The following is a 24436-nucleotide window of genomic DNA, read 5'->3' on the forward strand; positions in this document are numbered from 1 at the left end:
TTACCTAAGCTGTGCAGTCACTACCCAGCACAAGGCTGAGTTAGTTCTAAAGCTTTGGCTAAAAAGGTAGCTACAGAACACGCTCTACAGTGTCCTACATGAGCAAAACTCAACCCAGATGTCTTTAAATAATGCTCACCCATTCCTTAAATCATCATTAAAAGTATAAATGGAGAGTTTATTGGCAATGAGGCAGTTAGAATAAACATGCAAAATCATTCTCAAAGCTATCTTTCATTCTACAAATAAACCGTAATTCTCTTTTCAAGAAGTCAAATCACTTTCTTGGGATACGCGGTTTCCCATCCCTAAAGAAGTTTTCACCAAGTGGAGAAGTCAAAGTCCACAGTAACTAAATGATTCGCCCAACTTCAAACAGAAGCTAATACCAGAGCCAGGAATAGGGTATAGTTGCCTACCACTCCATACTTTTTGCCTTAAAGTCCCAATCCACTCTCACATCCAATCCTGACTCTCTCTGTTCTCATTTCGCTACATCTGAGAATCACGAACAGGAACCGAGCAAACAAGATTTGTTGAAAACACCCCACAGCCTTCCGAATTCCCAAATGTTTGTGGAAACTTCTCCATACAAACCTTTCAAAGCAGAGTTCCAGATCCAGTACTTAACATCGTAGCTGATATAGCACCTGGCTCTTGGACTCCAAGTCCTTCACTTAAATGCTAATGATAACAGTTCAATCCCATAAACAAAGAAAAGGTCTGTTTTAGAACTGCAGACGTGTTTAATTATGTCTGCTGAGTGGCTAAAGTCCAAAACCTGCCACCATCTGCAAGCTCTGTTGGCTTGCCTGCATTTCAGATCCCCACCGCTGCTGATGGAAACAACCACTCCGGACCTTTTCATCAACATAAAGAAAAGATTAAAATAATTAGGTTTAAGTGCCTCATAAAGGCTTAGATGAAAGCACATTATAGGAGGCAGCAATACCATAGTTTATGTGGTCTCATTTGAAATGGAACCTGGCTTTATTACCAATGAGTGTACTGGCTGCACGTTGCTAGGTGGGAGTTGTGTTCTGTCAACACAAATCTACCGAGCAGGCTGTAGGAGAAAGAAGAAAAACTCAACACTTCCTTCTTAAGAGCTGCTTTTGGCCCACAAAGTCCATTTTACTGTCTTATCATCTTTCCTTGATGTTAAGCTTGACCAAGGAGCTGGACTCTTTACAAGCCAAGAGCTCTCCTCCAAGGCTGACAAGCATAAGGGAATGTCAAAGCAATTTCTGCTCAGCTACGGAGGAATTAACAAGGGGATGCCTCCAGACGTGGTAGGCCGACCGTGTCTCATGTTAGTGATCAAACAGGATTTTGTTGTTAGGCATTACGGTTTTAAACATTCAGTTAACTGATTTGTAAAAGTATTTTTAACTCATAAGAATCATTGCTATTGAATGATACAATCACTGACTACCCTACTGAGGTCAAGATACTGAGTCATAAAATGCCAAGGAGTTGTCATTTCTCCAGGAAAACGCAAACTATAAATTCTCCCAGGACTCTCAGACTCTAAAACTTCACTGTCCAATACTGGGGCCACTACAGCTACATGTGGCTATTAAAATTAAATAGAATTTAAACTGTCGGTCCTCGTTCACATTAGCCATGTTTAATGTGATTAGTGGTTATCCTACTGGATAACGCAGGCAGGATATCTCCATCATTTCAGAAAATTCTATTGGACAGCAGCGGTCTAAAAGGACACGTTCTCGTGGACAAAAACGCAAGGCCTATGAACTAATAGTATTTCACCTTATAAACCAAGTGTGGCACTCTAGCAGAATTGTTAAGGGCTTATACTATAGAGCCCAGCTGTTGAATTCCACCTGACAACTTACGAACTGGGTTGGGACTAGCACCTAGCATCCCTGTGCCTCAGTTTCCTATCTATAAAACAAGGATAGTTACAACATCTATCCCTACAGGACTATGGTAGCAAACAGATGAGTTAGTTAAGCGCTCAGAACAGCAAGTACTAAGCCAATATGTGCTGTTGTTATTATTAAGCCTGACAGTATGCTTCAGAGCCTTAAAAATGCACACCGTTGTTTCTAGTTAATGAGTATTTTGTTCTTTTTAGTATGTGCGACTGCCTGTAACAATCTCCATGCCCTCTCGGGACACTTAAGAGAAAAGATAAGATTAATTAGCCAAAACTTGCTTTTAAGTTTGATTACCTTTCACAAAGTTGGCTCCTCACTTGGAAAGAATAAAGATTATTTTATTTTATTATTTATGATAAAAGTAAAATTCTAATGAATCAATTGATTACATATAAACTAGGCTAGTTTCTCTAACTCAGATTAAACTCGTAGCATATAAACATATTTTTAAAATATATATACGCATATAAATAAAGCCCATAAATCCATTTACTTATTCTATAAAACCCAAGAATTCTCCTTAATAAGCACCTGCAATTAGCAAATACAGTTCTTGAATGGAAACCTACTATTAAAGTTATATCCAACTTACTGAAAATTCCCTACCAGTTGAGCCTAAATGATTGCATGAGCTTAAGGTACACTATTCAGCCTGTTTGAAATAGCTGGGAAATATAAAGGTTGAAAACAAACAAAACGGAAGAACATTAATGGCACTATACAAGAGTTTAAAAATTTATGAAACATCGGGGTACCTGGGTGGCTCAGTCGGTTAAGTGTCCGACTTCTGATTTCAGCTCAGGTCATAATCTCACGGATTGGGAGTCTGAGACCCGCATCAGGCTCTGCGAGGACAACACGGAGCCTGCTTAGGATTCTCTTTCCACCCCTCCCCCACGCCTGCGCATGCACTCACTCAAAATAAATAAGCTTAAAAAAAAAAAAAAAAGCTTATGAAATATCTTCATTTTCTCAACAAGAACAATCAAGTCTGAAAAATAAGCTAATTTTTAGCACTACCATGACACGCATTTGTTTGTTACTGTGATTAACTTTTTCCCAGTTTCAGAAAGTTTGTCAGCCAAAAATCTGAAAAGCGCTGATCAGTTAGAAATTGCTTAATCTCAACCACAACTTTATACAGCAAAAATTCCAATGTTTCGTCTGTGAAACTTTTCTAAATAAGAAAATAAACTTTTGAAAGACCTTCTCCGAAAAAATACTGAAATATGTAGAGATTAAATGATAAGAGGTCTGGGATCTGCTTCAAAATATTACAGCGGAAAGTGGGGAAGGGACAGGGTCGTAGAGTGAAACCAGAGAGACCATGAAGTGATGTTTATTTAGACAATGACAAGGACACAGGGACCCACCACTATTCTCTACTTCTGTGTATGTTTGAATTTTTTCAAAATTGCAACTTTTTTTTTTTTAATGTTTTATTTTTGAGGGAGAGACAGAGCGCAAGCAGGGGAGGGGCAGAGAGAGAAGGAGACACAGAATCTGAAGCAGGCTCCAGGCTCAGCTGTCAGCACAGAGCCCGATGCGGGGCTCAAACCCCACAAACCGCAAGACCATGACCTGAGCTGAAGTCAGAAGCCCAACCGACTAAGCCACCCAGGTGCCCCTCAAAATTGCACCTTAAAAAAAAACAACAACAAAAAAAAAAAAACCTCACCTAAGTAGAAGGTTCTTTTGCTTAACGTAGAAGGTAAGGGGTAAAAATCATAACAAATGTCCATCTGTTTCACGGTCAACAGCCAAGTGCTACAAGTCTCTTCCCCCTTGTCAGCCACTACCGGTGGCAGAATTTATGATTATCCCCAACAACTGGATGCCCCAAGGAGTGTTAATTCTTTCATGTGACTTGGTTTTGGATTTTGTTCGTCTCTTTCTTCACCAATTCCACAGAAAGAAAACCATAAGGTAGATTAGCTCACATTCTCCAGAAATAGCCAAGGGTCTTATAATTCTTGGCTCAAGATGTGCCCCTTTTTTAAGGCTATCAAGAAGCTGCCTTCTGTTGATGGATCTGAGGTTAGTATCTGAACATCTAAAATTACACAATTATGGTAACCTAAGTGATTTCTAACTCCATCGGTCATTTATAAAGTTGCAAAATATTCTACGAACGGTCTCGGAAAATGCTAGCATGGTAGAAGTATTTCACTGTACTTATCATTAAAAGTGCATTAGACATGCACCTACAGATTTTCAGTTAGAGGTTCTTCATTTTTGAGATGATATGAAGCACTGGAAAGAAAAGCGAGTGAGGGGGGTGGAATCTGTTTAAGTAAAAGGCATATTAACTTGTAAACAGCATTAGTACCCCTCTAAAAATGGTTTCAGGCTATTCCCTTACTTAGAATGGAGAGGAATAAAGAGCCAATTCAATGAAGAGGACTAACTGGAATTGTTAACCAGATTCCACCACTGCTTTCCCAGGGGTGAGGAAACAGGAGTAACCTGGCCAGAACATCCAGGCTCTTCGGGCTGAGGCACCAAGGTGCTCTGAGTGGTGAGTGTGGAAGGGGTCTGCACCGCCCAGGAACTGAGGCTGGCCAGCCAGTTAAAGGACCATGGCAATAACTTCTAAGATTCACCAATTCTTTGAGGAGCTCAACCTTTGCCCAAGAGTGTTAACCCTGTGTTCGCTCACTCTGACCACATAAAAGCCAGCAAACATTTTACAAAACATTTTGCTTAGCTAAGTAGAAGGAATAAATAAATACCAAAGAAATTCTGACTCCAATCCCTTTGAGACAGACAACACATCTAGGCCATGTCCTGAGGCTTAATTGTGGTTACCCTCTGAAATGGCCCATCAACCTACAGTTACCAGGTCACGGAAGTGGACAATGACGTTTCTCAGCGAAAACACCAGAAGTTGACGCAAGTAACTCTACAAGGAACAATGCAATATGTAACACAGAAAAGATTTATAGAGGAATATGGAGGTTCGGGAGAGGATGTTATTATGCCCTCTCCTCTCCTGTACAACTTACCTATAAAGACCACAACTGCCTGGATTCAAATCCTGACTCCACAACTTGCCAGCCCTCTCAGGGCCACAGTTGCTTCATTTACAAAAAGGAGATGATACAATATCTACCGCATGAAGCTGTGAAGATTAGGTGAAATGGGTATAAAGCACTTAAAACAGTGTCTGGCACATAGCAAGGACTCTATGTTTTATTATTACTATTACTATTATTATTATTATTATTATTATTATTATTATTCTCTTTCCCTACAAAACATTTTTATTCTTGCTATAAATAAGTGCTCCTCAAAAAACATTCTGGCCCACAGGCACTTGGGTGGCTCAGTCGGCTGAGCAACCGACTTTTGATTTTGGCTCAGGTCATGATGTCATGGTTGGTGAGTTCGAGCCCCGCGTCAGGCTCCATGCTGACACAGAGCCTAGTTGGGATTCTCTCTCCCCCTCTCTCTCTGCCCTTTCTGAACACTCTCTTGTGCATGTATAAGAGATAATAAATAAACAAACAAAACTTAAATAAAATTAAAATTAAAAAGAAAAAAAAAACCATTCTGGCCCAAATACCTGCTCCATAGTTTTGAAGGAGAGAACCACACACTAATTCGAGTAAACTGTTTGAGGAAACGGCAGGGTTGAGTACTTAGAGTAGTGGGGCCACACTCAGGATCCTCAAACACGAATATCTTATCTTCTTGTTTCATGTTCTTCTTTACTCAGTCGGCACGGCATCAGCTGACACTAGAGATGTAAGAGGTGAACCTACAGTCCCTCCAGAGGAGCCCAGAGTCCAGTGGGAGAAGAAACAGGTAGGTAATGACAACAGGGCAAAAGAACAGAAGCACCCGGAAAGAGCTGTGGGGGCTATAGCATGGGTTCCACTAGGATGGGCCCGTGTGTTAGGAAATGTAGATTAAAATCTTTAGTACAAAAAAAAAAAAAAAATCTATGTCATCACCCTATGACTCAAGGGCAGAAGAAGAGCGGAGAAGACACTCCAAGCAATGGAACACAGGTAGATTCCTGAGCGGCAACCTGACCGGTGCTCATGGGGAGCATGGGTGTGGAGGCTGGGGAAGATGCCCCGAACACTGCCTGCACTCAGGGGCCTTTGGGTAATACCACAACACACAACCTGAAACAGTGATAATCCCACATCCTCTGTGGGGGGGGGGGATCTAAAAAAAGGTATTCTACCATTAATTCTCAGAGGAGGTCTCTTCAAAAAAAACACGAGGGGGACACTCCTTCATATGTACTTAATTAGTCATGAGGGCAAGTAGTAGGGAAAATTACTGGGTTCCCAAGGTCTACGAAAGAGCTGGTTCTAGAGTACGACCTCCTGGCCCACAAGTCACTATGAAACTACAACCTCCTATACACTCTGTATAGGCCTCATGTAATTTTCTTAAAGGGCGATGACCTTCCAGTCCCCTGATACGGGTACACTGCAGCGAAAACCCAGCAGAGAGTGTTTTTAGATACAAAATTCCTGGGGCGGCTGGGTGGCTCAGTCGGTGGGGCGTCCGACTTCAGCTCAGGTCATGATCTCACTGCTTGCGAGTTCGAGCCCCGCATCGGGCTCTGGGCTGACGGCTCAGAGCCTGGAGCCTGCTTCAGATTCTGTCTCCCTCTCTCTCTGCCCCTCCCCTGCTCGTGCTCTGTCTCTGTCTCTCTCACAAATATGAAAAATAAAACTTAAAAAAAAAAAATTTTTTTTTTAAAAGATACAAAATTCCTGAGGTAAGTGTGGCTCTCTGACTCACGGTAGGCACCTGTTTTTCTTAACATACGCAACACTAAGAAAAGGTACCTTTATTTTTATGTTCTTTGATAAAACAACAGCATTAACGTGGCATTCATAATTGTAATAAAGTAACAGGAACTAAAAGGAAAGCCCCAATCTGGTGCCTTTGTGAATGTGGCAAAGCCTCAGAGATCAGATTTACACGAAGCCGCACTAACCCACCTCCGCTCCACTTTGATCCTTCCCATCAAAAAGGTAGCAGGACTTCAAAAAGCACATCAACTGGAACGGAGTGTTCCTGCAGGTTAGGACCCAATCCCAAAAGAACTCATGAACTGATTACAGTACCATATAATAGAGAAAACTAATACTGCCTGAACAATATCTAAACAGCAGATTTAAAAAGATGACGAAGAGGCGCCTGCATGGCTCAGTCGGTTAAGCGTCTGACTTCGGCTCAGATCACGATCTCACGGTTCATGGGTTTCGGCCCCATGTCGGGCTCTGTGCTGACAGCTCGGAGCCTGGAGCCTGCTTCGGATTCTGTGCCTCCCTCTCTCTCCGCCCCTCTCCCGCTCGTGCTCTGTGTGTATGTGTCTCTCTCTGTCTCTCTCAAAAATAAATGAACATTAAAAATAATAATAAATAAAAAGGCAAAATTAAGAAGCAGAGTAACAACCTGGAGGAGGATTCTGGAAGCTCATGAAGACTGAGTCAGGAAAAAGTCCTAACCAGGCCTCAGGTCTGCACAGAAAATCAAGTGAGAAATGACTCCCCGCAAAGCAGAGACTCGGGAGCAGCTACAATCTAAGCAAAGGGAGAGCTGGCACGAGCCCCAGGTGAAGGAGTACTGTGTGCTTGCTTAACTGAAGAACACAAATCCTCATGCTTTTCAATACGAGTGCTTCAAAACAGCTACCTCTGTCAAACACCTGGACAATCAACTGAGAGGACAAGAATCAAAATTACAGATGTTTTGTCTTCAACCTACATACCGATATCTCAAAAGAGATCAAAATTCCTTTGTGGGGTCTGCAAACCGAATGTCACTTCCCCATGAGTAGCACTGTCTTCGAAGACAGAAATTGTGTTAGTGTTCTTCAAACTCACTGAATTACACAATAACCACAAGAGTAACTGAACACAGTGCGGGAGCAGAAGTCTGCCTGTAGGCTTAGGACTTAATCTGAGCCTTGTGACCAAGCTTTACTAAAAGGCTCAGCTTCGACAAACCCCCGGTTTCCCAGAGGAAAATGAGCTTTCGTTCCTGAAGCCTGTGGTCACCTCGAACCTGAAAGGGCAGGATACTTGCAATAAATTCCTCCAAAGCTGTATAAGGGCAGACAGCAAAAGAGAATGATCTTGTTATTATCTTGGGCAGATATACTCTCTCTCTGAATGTTTTCTCATTTAGAATATAGGAATCACCTCATTCCCCTTCCAGGACTGACACGAAGGTACATAAACAAGGTCATGTGTGGAACTTAAGCTCTAGTGCCCAGGAGAGCAAAGCATGGTAACTGTTGGTCAATGCCATGACTTCTTCCCAGCTCATCGCCCCAGACCCCACCTCCCACCCAATACTGGAACACCTATACTTCGCTGTTACCCTATCAGCCACAGAATCATGGGGAAACATGAAAAGAGATAAGTAACACCAGCTCCCATCAGAGATGGGCCAAACGACTAAGGAAAGCCACCAAATAACAGTTGTGGGCTAACAGCCAGTTTATCACAGAAGCACACACAACCCAAATGAAGCCTCTGACCTGCATTTCCCAAATCAGCTCGAATGGCCCTTGGCATATCTCCGCATTCCAACTCTTCATGCATCCTTGGTAAATACTAAATATCAGGGGTACTGAGATTGACAAAGCAAGTATATGGACCACATATCCTACCTCGATACCACTGTCACCAAGAACAAATGTATTCCAAATATTAGATTCCATAACTCTAAAGCAACATTTTCTTCCACTCACTTCCTCAGGGAAAAATAATTAAACATAAAAACTTCACAGAGGGATAAAGTAAGAAGTCAATGTTCTAATATAAACATGACTAGCCCAATTCTATCACTGCAATATACTCTTTGACTTCAGTACAAAAATCTTTTCTGACCATCTGGAGCTACTCTAGGCATGAGGCCAAAACTTTGCAATTCCTTTTCAAAGTAAATGACAGATCAGTAACTGCCACGTTGCTAATGCACAGCAGAAAGGAGCACCTCATATCCTAGTCAGTGTTCCCTGGGGTTTTACACATGTAGTAAAAACAAAGTGCTTCCACATAAATCTGCCCGCTTACCAATATCCCATGTCACTTCTGAGCAAGACAGCATTTTTAGGGTACAATCCTATCACCCAATTTCACAGGCAGAAGTAGGACCTTCTGCAGGTTTCACTAAAAAGAGCCATCTCTCAACTAGAATGAAACCTATGTATGTCAATATTTCAGTTCTCCAGAAATGGCACATGGGAATCCCCTAGAAATATGGAGTCTGTCCCCTGCAGTGACTGAGACGTCTTTAAGATCGCAATAAACATGGAGTCACATAATACACAGGGCAACAGGAGTGACCCCAAGATCACTGGTAATCTATAAAGTTGGTGCAGACCTCTTTTTCAACCCCCTTGACCAACCAGCAGGATCACTTTCTTCATTCAACCAATAAGCCAGAGAGCCGATTACATGCCAGGTACACACAGTAATGGTCAATGGAAACTGAACTTCTCAACACCTCTGCAATTTCATGCACTATGCTCATCATAAGAGCAACCTGAAAGCTGAGAGACTTAAATTTGGCAATCTTCCCCTGGAGCATACTGAGTAGAAAGATATTGACCAGCGATGGCTATGGACTTCCTACAAATATTTTCCTCCAGATTTCAAGGACATGAAAGTTATCTCTAAAGTCACACTTTCCATTGGGAAACTAGCTTACCCTTTCAAGAAAAATATTTTAAAATTGAACAATCTGAAAATGTATCTGGTAGCAGGCTGTTTCTTACAGAGATAAGCTATAAGGAGTTTTACGGAACAGTAAATAGTAGCTAAAGACTGATTACAAAATTAAACTGCAGACAGATTACAAATAAATAGAAAATAGGCTACTACGGGTCTCTCACTCCCCTGATGAACAAACTCTTCCTTGAGGATGCATTCAGATTCAGAGCTAAGAGAGCTGGAAAACTCATTAGAGATCTTTCCACCCTGATTCTACCTACTTCACCTCTTAGAGAAGTTATTTTGTGTGTTTGCCTTCAAAGGATCATGTCATCATTACCAAATTATTCATATCTGAGTATCCTGATACGGATACTCATTTGGAGCCAATTCCAAATGGAACCCTTTTGTCCTGTCCTGAGATTGGAGGAGAGATGGACAATCTTATCTGGCACAGTGGCAAGAGAATTCAGATACCAGTAAGAAAACAGAAGCAGAAACTTTAAAGCAGAAACCTCAGCACAGGAATGCATAAGGAAGATTCTTTGTCCTTAGTCATTTGGAACAGAAGAGAAAGAGAAGTGAATGCTGACAGAATTACCTTTCCCGAAGGGTTTAAGAGGCTCAAGTAGAAATTCCAAAGCAAGTATCACCATCAAAGGAAATTTCTGATTTCTGGGTGGAATGGAGTAGGAGGAGAGGGCTTCAACAACTGGAGGATTCTGAACAGGAGGAAGCCTTCTAAAGAAAAGCAGGACTTTCTGAAGACATCTTGGGGTGAGGCGGGTGATTTGGCAAAATGCAAAGAACAGACCACAAGTGAGAAAAGACCAAGAATGCTATGTAATTTTCAGGTGCTATGGAACACCGGAAGAAAAATGGGAAACATACACAAAACTCAAGGCTTGCCTCAGAAGTATTTAACAAGGAGGAAAGGGAACAAAAGCTACAAGGAAGCAAGTAATGACAATGGGTCACTCAAAAGAGAAATCTTAATGATCTAAGGAGAATAAATGAGTTTTTGCAGCAATAGCTGATATAGTATTTCGACTTCTTTCAAAGGAGTTACCAATAGTTAATATTTTAAAGAGGGAAATTATCTTTTGACTCCACCTAAATTCACCTAGGTCTTTCATTCGTTCTCCTCTCTTTTTGGTCTCTATTAGTTATTCACTTAGTTAAGATTATATTTATTTTCTCTCAGGGGTGCCCCAGTGGCTCCATCGATTAAGCGTCCGACTCTTGGTTTCGGCTCAGGTCATGATCTCATGAGCTGTCAGTCCAAGCCTCACAACAAGCATCCCCTCATGCTTAGTATTCTCTCTCTCTCCCTCTCTCTCTCTCTGCCCCTCCCCTGCACTCTCTCTCTCTCTCTCAAAATAAATAAATAAACTTAAAACAAATTGTATTTTCTCTCAGTGCTATAGGGGCATCAGGAAATAACAGAAATTAAAATGAGAGAAAGATGAATGAATGAATGAATGAATAAATGAATGAACAGACTGATGAAAAGAGTACTTGGAAATACTGTACATAAAATCAGCCCTGCTCAAATTGCAAAATGTCAATCATAATGCTTAAAGAATCATCAAGTAGTGATAAAGAGAAAAATCCCACTTTCAGGAAGGAGAAAAGTAGCAGATAACTGGGGAACTAGAGACAGGTAACAGGCATGAGCACAGGGGGAACTTGCCGAGCCAGACAAGAAAAAGAATATTATTTACAAATGGCTGCAAGGAGGAGTGGGGGGAGTGGGCGGGGATTGACTCCTGATAGTAATGCCAGCAGGGCACCAGCTTCAGATATCTTTATTGCATCACAAGAAACTGTTAAGAAGGAAGTAAAACTGCACAAACTTAACCTCAGTACCAGCATGAGCATCTCATGCAACCACTTTTCTCAGTATCCCTAAACAGGCAGACATTCTGATACAGAAAACAAATTATGATTTTTGGTAATTATCCCCTGGTACCAGGTTCACGCATCATGCCTAAGTTTGTGGAACCAACAAGTTAATCCTGGAAGAAAGATCAGAGATCTCTTTGGTTCTTTGCTCCAACTTAGTCAAGATTGTGTAACTTGTACACACATAATCACTTCCTGCCCACTGAACAAAGCAATTAATGGACTGGGCACAGTTTCTGAGATGATTAAGGGAAGAAATCAACCCAGCCATGTCTCACTGCAGTTCATTTTTTAAAAAAACAAGAAACAGGAAAATACAGATATCATTGTTTTGTTGAATAGTGGCCATTCTTTCTTTACATGAGTTTCCTCCCACAAACAGACTGTAAATGACATACTGGGAAAAGAATTTGCTTCAAAATGGCTCTAACAGGGGCACCTGGGTGGCTCAGTCTATTAAGCAGCTGACTTGGGCTCAGGGTCATGATCTCACAGTTCATGAGTTCGAGCCCCACGTCGGGCTCTGTGCTGACAGCTCAGAGCCTGGAGCCTGCTTCGGATTCTGTAACTCCCTCTCTCTCTGCCCCTCTGCTGCTCACACTCTGTGTGTGTCTCTCTCTCTTTCAAAAATAAGCATTAAAAGAAAAAATGGCTCTAACAAAACATCCACCATCCATATCCTGCATTCGTTATTAAAGACTAATGTGCAGACTCTGCCATTTTGGAAGGGAAAAATAAAAACTGATAAACATTTACAAGTTCAGAAGCATGAACCATTCATACAGGATGGAGCCTACAGAGGAAGAAGTACCAAATCAAAAAGGAGGAGAGAGAGAAAGGGAAAGAAAAGCAACTATGGCTCCCAGTCATGGCTTCGATGACTTCCCAGGGCTGGTTCCATGACCTCAAGAGGTCCAGGAACACTTTCCTGACCAATGAATCCAACCTTTTGCTTAAGCTGGTTTGAGTGGGTTTCTGCTATTTGCAAGACAAGTAATTGTGGACTACTATTCAACACCAAAAATCTTTCAATCTTCATGTATTTTCAAGCATCTCAGTTATTTTTTTTCAAAGATCTGATTTTTAAGTAATCTCCACACCCACGATGGCACCCAAACCTATAATTCTGCTATCAAGAGTCACACACTCCCCGACTGAGCCAGCCAGGTGCCCCATCTCAGTTACCGTAAAGTGAAAATCTCATATACTTCCAAGAATTAGAACTGGAACACAGCTTTAAAATTAATACCAAACAAGTTTTCTCCTGCTTCAAACACAATGGGCTATCGGTGTCCATGTGTTGCTCTGTTAAGTCATTTATTCAGTAAACACTTAATGATTACTTCTTGTTGGCCAGGCACTGTATTAAACGAAAAAGGAAAGTGTCCCTGCCCTCAAGGAATTTGTTAGTGAGGAACACAGAGGGAAGTTAGAAGTGTCTCTGCTCCTCTCCTTGCCTCGACGCTTGGGCTCAAACACTACTTCTAACTGAACTAAAGGCTCCCTACTAAGCTTCTGGTACTGGTTCACGCAACCCATCAGTTCCTCTAGTCTTCAACTTCTAAAGGGGAAATGAAAAGTATGATGTGGGCCTGCAGGGTTTTCTCTCACCAAAGTGGGTAATCAGCCTCATGACCTAGGGGACACCGAGGAAAGCTTGGGCATGGGTCCAACTCACAAACATGCCTTACCCTCTGTCTTCTATCACCACCAACTCTCACCTGCATGCCACCGACAACTGCCACCCCGGTGCCCCAGAGCAATGGGACTGACATTTAAAAGAGGGACTTATCATTTCTAATTAAAATCCACCACCTTTCACTTTTTCTTTAAGATTTTATTTTTAAGCAACCTCTACAACCAACATGGGGCTCAAACTCACAAAGCCGAGATCAAGAGTTGCACGCTCTACTGACTGAGCCAGTCAAGCACTCCCACCAGCTTTCATTACTTATGCAGAGGTTCGTTACAAAATTGAGTCATGAGAATCCTAAGAGAGAACATTCGAGAATTAAGTGTCAACTGGTTCACCGTGAGGGTCCTCCGTTGAAGATGGAAGCCCATTGTGGAACATTAATAAGCAACAGTCAATTCAAGCTAAAGATCTCCCACAACTAACAGGAGCTGACTACCTGGCTAAATCTTCACATGCCTGCAAATCCAGATATGTATTCCCTAAAGATATAGGTCAAAAGATGCATAACTGGTTTAAAACATTTCAAAATGAAGGTTCTCACTAACTACATCATTCAAAAGAACAGAGTCGAAGGAATAAGTGCTACATGGCTTCTATTTGTCTAAAAGTTTTATTTCACTAAGCTATAGATAAACATCCTTATACGCAATCATCCATCTAGTATCCTGGAAAAAAATATCATTACGCTAAACGTTAAGCAAGTTTATATAGGCTATCAGCTGTAATGTTTTCAATGATTACTTTTCCACGGCAAAACACGAACTGCGTTACTGATTAAGAAAAATAAACAATAACGCCTAACTTGTATCCCTGCCCTGATTTCTTGCCAAACTTAAATACAGCAGATGTATTTCCAATAAACAGGTTAGACAATCTACAACAAATTCTAGCTAGGTGGTCAACAATCCATACAACCACTTCAAACCTAAATGCCTAATCGTGAAAACAATTTTTCAGCTCGAAATGATCAACTCCCAAACACTCTCTGAATATCAGATGAAATTCTCAAAGTCATTTAACTCTATTTTTACATGTAAGTTTCAAACGTCCCATGCCATAGGGTGCAATTAGTGTCAGGAATCCAAAGACCTAATCTCAAGAGCCATCAAAAAAAAAAAAAAAAAAAAAAAAAAAAAAACAAACCCTGGGAGAGTCTATGGCTCCTATGGAAAAAGCTAACAGAAAGCCATGTTTCTTTTACAAATGAAATTACAAATATGGATTTTAAAAATGTCCCCCAGATATGTTCTACAGCACGATACTGCCAAAATGTGTTTTACAAAACACACATACAAGCTATACGTACTACAATTACCATGAAAGAATCCCCTGCTTTGCTTATTCTTGTGCATAATTATAGTGACAAATGAATAAGGAAAATAAATGTTATGAAAAATGCTGGTATTGATGACAACCAGAAGCAAAATGTTAGGAGCCAAAGAGTCACCACTGTAGGCGAACTGCTAAAAGGTTTTAGGAATTAAGACAAAGAGAAAGGACAACATTCAGAAAAGCTCCCTTGGTTCACTGTTCTCTTCCTATGAAGATGTTACAAACTCCTTTCTCACAGATTGTTTCAGGAAGCAAAGAAAAAGCTGTAGGTATAGTCGATAACAAATATGATGACCTTCAATTATAGTGCTTCAGCTCTGGAACGCAAGAAGTTAGTTCTGTTGCACACGAACTACACATCCATTCAAGTAGAATGATTTCTTTTACCTCCTCTGGAGGCAAAGCCTGACACATCTCCTTCTTCTAGCGCGGCTACTCCTGATGTTAAGGAAGTCCCTTCAACTTAAGACCTTCCTTTCACCACGTGTTTCTGGGAAAATCCAATTGCTTTTGAATGTCTTAGAAGAATGAATTATATGGGACGCCTGGGTGGCTCAGTCAGTTAAGCATCCTGATTTTGGCTCAGGTCATGATCCCAGGGTCATGGGATCGAGCCCTGCGTTGGGCTTCACACTGAGCCCGGAGCCTGCTTGGAATTCTCTCGCCCTCTGCCCCTCAACCTCCCACCCTGCTCATACTTCCACTCGCTCTCAAATAAACACGTAACTATATAAAAGAACGAATTATATACCAACTGAGAATCCGTAGTAGAACACGCCAAAAGAGCAAATATCAAAATAGCGATAAAGATCTTCTGCCTTATTTTAAAAAAAGATATAGGAGGGACATCAACTTGGTAAACAAATAAAAATCATCTTTTAAAAGATCTTCTAAAAACCAAAAACACAAAAGAAGTCGTGGAAACCAAGTGAGCTGTGAGATTAGGAAATGTAACTCTGAAAGGCAGTATGACTAGGATGTGCAGGGACAGGCTCACATATTTTCTCTGTAACATTAACTAATACCAACTTTTTCTTCTTGTTACTGAAACCACAAAGTAATTGATTGCCCTAATGAATAAACAGATTTTCCTCAACATGAATGTTGCCTTTGAAAAGCAAATTTATCTTCTGAAAGGAAGCTGTGACAAAGCCTTCCTTCAAGCAAGTTTCCAACAGCCAGTGGGAGATGTGAGAGACTGGGCAGTCTGCAAACCTGTAGTGAACAGTCTAGAAGGGAGCAAGTTCTGACACTATTCAGAAAGCTTTTCTACGCACCTAACTTGCAGAAATCCATTCATGATTTCAATGTGGATAAGGGCCAAATGTCCCTACAACTGAGATTAAGATTATCAAGTATTTTTTTTTCCCATGACATTGTTCTTCTCCCAGCCCAACAGTCAACTTGTATGCTGCATTGTATGATTTTTTTTTTTTTTTTCCTCTCCCCGCAAGTTAGAAAATTTAATTTTCTTCGTTTCCAGCCAGGGGCCACTCAAACAAATCTAATGGGTGTAGACAGCATTTCCTGCCTACTGTAAGAAAATAATAGGATTGCCATTATTAACATGGCCTGAGGCATGCACTGAGGTGGGGCACTGAAGAAACTGACCTTTAATTTTCATCAGTTAGCCTACACTGACTGCCTGGTTTTTGTTTTTGTTTTTCTAATAAAGGTGAAGGTTATTTTTTTTCTCCAACACGAAGGTCTAACACTGGCTCATTCACTCTCAGGGAGCAAGCCAGGCTCCAATCCCTATTATCCTTTCCATTCAACGGTGTTTATGTCTAGAAAAACCCTGCCGGTACACAACCAGCTAAAACTCAGTTTTGTTTTTCTTCTCTTACTTTGTTGGACCTAGGCTTCCAATCTGTAAGAAGTTGGTGAGGTTTAGGCTCTGCCAAAACAGAGAAAACTATTCACGGACACTCCGCCAAATAAAGAAATGAGCATCCCAAGAATGAGCGGCAAGGGTGGCTAAGATTTCCAGAAATACTTCAAGGTCTCAACCTGCAGGGCATTGTTCCCCAGCAGTGGCAGTGTGATGCCATTACAGAGATGAGGGACACCGTCTGAGGCGCTGACCCAGAGATGAAAGGCAGGTCTGGGGAGCCCCATGGTTTCACCCACCGATGTCAAGGCCTGATCTTCTCTCTTAAAAATGGTTGGAACAACATCCACAAGAAAAGGGAGAGGGAATGAGAGGGAGGGACTCTGCTTTATTACAACTCCCCTTTGATCCTAGACTTTAGGAGAGGAAGCAGAGCTGTCATAGCTCTACTTAAAAAGGGACAACCTCTCTTTGAGGGGGCAGGGAGGAAGAAAAACACTGGTAGGAGCACATGTAATAATTAAGTACTGCCTGGCGTTCAGACATGCTTCTTTTTCCCCCAAAGGACTTCTTACATATATTATTTCATTTTATGCCCGCATCACCTTACTAAGGCAAGCAAATTAATGTATGGCTTTGGAGAGGAGATACAAAGCTGTCCCATAAACAAGGATACTCAAGGAGTCAGTGGCAAGACCAAGAGAAAAATCAATGGCTTATATTCATATCCACCTAAAATAACTGGGAACACTTTTAAAATAACGATCATCCTATTAAGAAGTATGTCCAAGAGTTAAATGACTGTAGTCAGTGAATAAAATAAAACAGCAGCCATCACTTGCTAAGCCCTGGCTCCAAGCTCTGTGCCAAGCCAGAGAGTCCTAACAATTCCTGTTCAAAAAGCCACTGAGACTGAGTAACTTAATCAAAGTCAGACTTTGCAATCTGCAGTGGGGTCTCATTCCCCAGAGCACATGGGTTCAGTCACTCCTCCACAAATGACAATTAAGGATTCACCTTTTACCAAAAACATGAATTCCAAATGAAATGAGTAGTTTCCCATGTCCTGCCAACACAGAAATCGTGTGGAGAATCTGCTTTTACAGACAGCAGCTCAACAATTCCCAAGGAGAATGATTTCTCTTAAACCTTAAAAGAGGTTTCCTTTTCGTCTAACCTACCTTGCGATTAAACTTTCTAGAAAATCATTCTATGCTTTTTCATGAAAAATATTATGAAGCTATTTCTTGAAACCTGTTGAAGGCACACAAATACAGCAATCTGTGTTATAAACACTTAAAAAAAAAAAAAAAAGTTCTCCATTCACCTGCCAAGCAGAACGTCTGACAGTAAAACTGTCCCTCTACTGAACTCATGGATGACTCAGTGGAAACCAGAATGTGGAAAACTTGCCACCCCACATGAAATATAATAGGAACAAACTCGCTCACCTTTGTGGGGCTACATCCTTCCCAAACCCTGGCCTCATCTCTTCAGGCCTACAATCCCTGCTTCTCACAAAAAGCGAAGAATAAAAACTTTCAAGACTTGAAAGTTCATGGCAAACACCTGGGACCCCGAATTATTCCAAATGAAATGAAGCTAAGGGGACCTAGTAGAGAAATGTATTTGAATCCTTAATTCTCTCTCCTTTTAGCCAACTACTAAGCCCTGGTAGGTCTGAACAAACTTCTGAGAACACCAAACTAAACTGAGAGGATCAGAAAGCGAAACAGAAGTAGGAAGTGGCATTGTTTCCATGTGTAAATTTAATAGAACAAGCAGCAGGCAAAATCTAAAAAAGACAGGTTTTAAAATTCTTCAGATAGTTACAGGTATCATCAAGATGCAGTGAAAGCCACGGCCCAGTAATCACATAGCAGGATTAAAATATGTCAAAATCAGACAGACCTGGAAATAACTGGGTTTCTTCACTAATGAAGAAATTTTAAGTTAAATGAAGATACCTGTTGCTAGTTAAAGCCTGAAGTAAAATACAAGCCTCTCAAGTTGCTACCCATTTCTTCTCCATCCTCCTTGAAAAAAAACAAAAACCAAAAACAAGAACAAAAAAAAGAGAGCATTTTAACAATTGAACTTACTTCCTAAGAGGCTCAAAACTACAGACTGTATAATTTCTTCGAACAGGAGTCTACATACATGGGAGAGCTAGCTATAGGATCCCTTCACCCAAAATTCAGTAAATTTCCACCTTTCGGGTGACGGTGGCAAAAGTGCACAAGGGCTGGACAGAAGAGGAGGGTCCAAGCAATTTAAAACAAAAATAAGGAAATAAGATGCCCAAATCCTAAAATAAACACATTCCTTTTTTTAATAGCCGCTTTAAACTGTTCTCTTCGAACCCTAAGGTATAAAATAGGTTTTTAAAAGTAAGTATTCTTGTTAGTTGCAGCCATGGTAATCTGTGTGTGAGCACCTGCCGTCAGCAAGCCTGAGAGTTGGGCTAAGAACGAGGCTTCCCAGTCTCCAGCTTTCCAAAGAGGAGGGCACTCAGGCAGCCCAGCTTGGGGCAGTACTTCTCCGGACGGTTTCCCATTCACAGCCTCCCTCCTGGGCCGAAGAGAAACAAGAAAAGGTTCAAACAGCCCTCCCCATTCTGTGGCAACACACGCTCCAGAGAAGCACACAGCTCCTTTGGGGCCGGGGAGCATTTCCGGGAAGGAGCAAGAAGTATTTGGATGAGACAGCCTGAGAGCTCCATCATTAATTAGCCTCTTAGCCCGCACAGCCCCACACAAGGAATGAAAGAAAGCAAGTCGGGCCCCACTTCAGAGCCTTGTCCTGAACTCACCTCAGTGAGCTCACTTTCTAAAGATGGAGTAGAGAACTAAAGGATTTCTAACAAAGGAAGCATTTAGGGATGCCAGCTCCCCAGGTTTAGCCTGGGCCGTCTGGGAAAGCACAGGGCTCCTCTGAATCCTGAGGTCACCTTTCATTAACCACAGGGGCTGCTGCTTTGAGCTCAGAGATGAGGTTCGCTCTAGTCAGTTCTGTGCTGGTTCCCTCCCTGTGGTTGCCTCCGGAGCAACCCAAACACCACAAACTACTAGCCTCCAAAGGAGAGAAAGGGTTAGTATTCAGAGAAGCAGGCTCTGCTTTTCCAGGTGCAAATTAGAAGCACAGGATCTTGCTCTGTGCAAAGTAACTTACATGAAAGGCTTCAAGGAGAGGGATGCAAGTAAGATGAGCAAAACTGAACCACCACTCAGTGAAAAACCTCTCAGTTTCTCAGACGTCCGAATAAGACAAAAACTTCACTACCATTTCCTAGCCCACTGCTCTAGATTTTTCCCATTCACTACATTGAGTTTCTTATATATTACTTTCTACCAAGTATAATTTTCTTCTCTGGTTTCTCTCATCCTAGGGTTAAGTTGCTATTACAGAAAACAATTTAGGAAAATCTCTCTCTTGGGAAACATCCAGAATATCATAATTGTTTCAAAAATAAATTTTAGGCTTCTGGGCAATAGACAAGTTCAGCACATGGAAGGCCTTCAACTAACACTTGGCTTTAGAACCCAGCTCACTACATTGGAAACACAACTGGACGTTATTCCAAGTCGGAGATACAAATAAGATATTTCATGTAAACTACTGAGAAGCAGTGTAACGAAGCTGAAAAAAGTTCTGAGATCAGTCTAGGTGATATTCTTAACCTCGAACATGCCTTCTAATCTTCAATTCACTTACCATTTCTAGGGCACCTGGTATGCACCAGCTTCTGCTGTAGATACTGGTAACACATACAGAAAAACAAAATAATATCTACCTTCCAGGGCTAGTTTTTTTAATATGGCATATATATATATATATATATATATATATATATCTGTATGGAAATGCCTGGCATGTGGTAGGTGCTTCACAATTGCTGGTCACTACTATTATATTTCACATCTGACTTGTGGTCACAGAGTGTAAGTTTAGCACACAAATGACAAGTATCCTAAGCCAGTTTCTATATAAAACTGCCAAGAGCTGGTTATTGTTTTACCCTAAAGAATATGAGGATAGGGGGAGCCTGCGTGGCTCAGTCAGTTAAGTGTCCAACTCTTGATTTCAGCTCATCTCATGGTTCGTGGGATCAAGCCCCGCATCAGGCTCTGCAATGACAGCACAGAGCCTGCTTGGGATTCTCTCTCTCCCTCTCTCTGCCTCTCTCTTTCTCAAAATAAATAAATAAATTTTTTTTTTTTAATGAAATAAAGACTCCCAGATCCCACCCCAGACACAATGAATAAAAGCTCCCTTGCACCATCCACCCCACTCATAATACTTTAAAGATTCTTCTCTTCTCCAGTATACTTTAACTCCACCTAAAATAGCTGAGGCCATTCTCCTCAAGTTTCTACGACATGCTCTTTGACCCTTTCTCCATGGCTTAGTTTTACACCAAACACTTTGGCCACTAGTCTAGCAGAATCAACTACCTCAGCTGGGCCCCCAATATCTTAGCAAGGCACATTTTGGTTTTTTTCTATCCTTTCATGTCACCCTTCTAGAATGTCCCTGTAAATTATCATTTTAAACTACCACAAATCCCTGAAAAGTTACCTTTTTCATAAAATAACTTTTAAGTTTTTATTTTGAGAGAGACAGACAGCACAAGCAGGGCAGGGGCAAAGCGAGAGGGAGAATCCCAAGCAGGCTCTACCAGGGCAGAGCCCCACACAGGGCTCGAACCTGTGAACAGTGGGATCACAACCTGAGCCAAATTAAGAGTCAGTCGCCCAACCGACTGAGCCACCAGGCATCCCATAAAATAAATTTCTTAATTTATAATTCCCAAACTGAGTCCCAATAGATAGGCAAAATATATACAATCAAGGACCACATTTTTAGGGAATAGAAATAGAAGCTGTTTGTTAAAAATTTTCAAAATCCATTAGTAATCTAATATAGGTATGAAAAAGCTCATGTATTCTCTGGAAAACCCTTATTTACATATTTTTTCTTTTTTTTCCTCTTTTTTTTTTTTTTTTAACCATAAACTCTACATCCAACACGGGGTTCGAATTCATGATCCCCAGATTGAGTTACATGCTCTATGGACTGAGCCAGCCAGGCACCCCTTTCATTTCTTTAAAATAGTAATAAATGAAAAGCCAGGCTTGCACTGAAGGTGACTCATGCCTTTGTTTTGTTTAAATATTATATCTCTACTATGAGAAAAAAATCAGGAACACTGTTGGAAACACAACAATGTCCACAATATGGCCCATGCTTCAAAGAGGTCCACGTCGGTAGAACAAATACTGACTGAGCACCTGAGATAAAGCACCAAGTTTAAATGGCACATTCAACCTGGGAATTCATCCACTCAACCATCCAAGGAACATTTACTATGCACTCACCATGAACAACCCTCAGTTAAATCAGTAATCATCCTCACATTCAAGTAAGGGTGACAAGGAGACAACCAGACAGCACGGAAAAGGACAAGTGTTCTAAAAAGTACAGGTAAAGGGAGAGAAGAATTTAAAGAAAATACAAAGTACCTAAAATGATGGTTCTGGAATGGAATGAGGCTATGCAAAATGGAATGGGACGTTCTTTTCTTTTGAGTAGACCGAAATCAATGAGGAACACTCTGCAAACACGTTATAATTCTTCATATCTCCACTAGATGTAAAGACACCATGACTCTCAGTACCTTTTGGTATCAGGTGGTAATGATAGTTACCTCTAGAGTAATTAGTGGGCCACGAAAATGGTCTGCTATGGTATGAATGCTATTTAAATACACAGCAGAGAAAATACAGTATACCCGTAGAGAGGGCACAGCACAACACACTACCACCATACCTTTGCAACTCTACACTGTTTTTTCCAGGAGTTCAGGAATTAACGAACTATCAGGGACAATAAATACTTTTGTCTAATTACATATGCATGTAATTAAAGTAATGTAATCTTCCCTAGAGCTTACTTGGATAGGAACCTAAACCTTCCCATCTGAATTTTTGTATCTTCAGTATTCCTAGCATGCACTTCACATCTGATGTTTAAGCTTTGTACTTTATCACTTAATGAAAATCCCACCACCTTTTTAGAAGTGACCTACCCAAACCCAACACCAGTATCTCAGAAGGAAAACAAAACGAAAAACAAACCACCAACGCTCAGGGTGCAGGAAAGACTACAAAATTTTTAGCTGCTAGAGACAAGTTCACATGCATAAAACAGAATACTACATGCTTTTCTTTCACTCTCCCTTCCAACAGGGTTTAGTCTAAGGAACTGAAGAATGTTAGCACCTAAACACTTCCAACATGAGTACTGAGATGACTTAGGCCGTTTCTCTAAGTGGAAATCAAACTTCTTCCTAAAGTACTGAAGATGACCAAATGGAATAAAAAATATGACAGGTCTAATTGTACATCCCTGGTTTTTAGATGACTCACAGTGAAATTCGGGATAGACTACCTTTATGTGCCTCTCCATAGTCTGCGGATGTTAATAAACTACCTGATTCATCTTAATATTAAAATGTCTTTTTGTTTTCCCCTCCAGAGATCTACTGCTTTTTAAATAGCTTCTTAAATTCAAGTCAGTTCATCAAATAAGGACTCTCCAAACTCTAAAAATGGCCTAGGGGAATCTCCCTTTAGAATGCAATAGGAGGAAGAAAAGGAAAAAAAACAAAACAAAAACACTGCATACCAGCATGGAGGTAGACCAAGGGGGAGCAAAGCGAGACAAACTGAGATGGTATGGAATAAATCTCCTTCAATATTTTTTTTTTATTGTAGTAAAATACACAAAACAAAACATCGAACATTTTGAGCACTTTTCAGCATACAATTCAGCGGCGCTTAGCACATTCACAGTGTTGTACAACCATGACCATGATTCGCTTCTAAAACTTTTTCATCATTTCAAACAGAAACTCTATACCCATTAAACAATAACTCCTAGTCCCCCTCCCGATAGTCCTAGTAATCTCTGTTCTACTCTGTGACTATGAATTTACCTATTCTAGGTACTTGGAAATACACAGTATTTGTCCTTTTGTGTCTGGCTTATTTCACTTAGCATGATGTTTTCAAGTTTCATCCATGCTATACAATGTATAGGAATTCCAATATTTTGTTATGGTTGAATAATATTCCATTGTATGTATCTACCACACTTTGTTTATCCATTCATCTGTGCATGGACACTGGGTTGTTTCCACCTTTCAGACATTGTAAACACTGCTACCATAAACACTGGTGTGCAAGTATCTGTTTGAGTCACTGCCTTCAATTATTTGGGGTACATACCTAAGAAAAGAACTGCTAGGTAATTCTGTACTTAATTTTTTAAGAAACCACAAAACTCTACCTTTTACGCTCTCAACAGCAATACACTAGGGTTCTGATTCAATGTATGTTTAAGTATTTTCTGATTCACTAATTCAGAATGTTTATTTCTATAACTCTAAATCGGAACGATTTTTCCTGAGACAAGAAAAACCACAAAAGAAATATCCAAAGACTTAGTATTTTCCTCCTAAACAATTTAAACAATGGAAGATACAGAATGTATCATAACAAAAATTTTGTTAATATAAAAGGAAGCATAATATCCTAAAAATATCTTCAGCATCCCACACATACAATTTGCAACGTAAAAACAGGTCAATCTGACCCCTAAAAAGTCACATACTAAAAAATTTCATTGTCTGAATAAATGGATGTAAATATACTGAGATATTTTTAAAGAAATTTACTCTTCTTACCGGTCAGTTCATTCAGCACCTGCAATGAAACTGTCCAGGAAGGTCTTGCTTTAGTAAAAGCAAAGGAGAAGGGTGTGTGATGAGTTCATTTAAATACTACTTGCATGACTTTCCCCAGGTCGGCCCCAACAGCAGAGGCAGAGGCAGGAGAGATCCGCAGCAACTAAAAGCAATAATGATGTTCTTAAACCTTTAACACCTGCTCTCACCAATCTGCCATCAAGTGCTTACAGGTGGTAAAGAAATTAACAAGTAGCAAAGCAAATGTCAACAGAAAAACTCCAAAACCCAATGAAGAGGCATAGTTGGAGTCTAATGGTGGGGGCAGGG

General features: G+C 40.7%; 1 protein-coding gene across 6 annotated transcripts in view; it reads right to left on the reverse strand.

The window, feature by feature from the left end:
- The window catches only part of FNDC3B (fibronectin type III domain containing 3B), a 434559-nt gene that overhangs the window by 354158 nt on the left and 55965 nt on the right, over positions 1 to 24436 (reverse strand). The window lies entirely within an intron of this gene.

Source organism: Panthera tigris, chromosome C2 (genome assembly GCF_018350195.1).
Source record: "Panthera tigris isolate Pti1 chromosome C2, P.tigris_Pti1_mat1.1, whole genome shotgun sequence".
NCBI classification, from domain to species: Eukaryota; Metazoa; Chordata; class Mammalia; order Carnivora; family Felidae; genus Panthera; species Panthera tigris.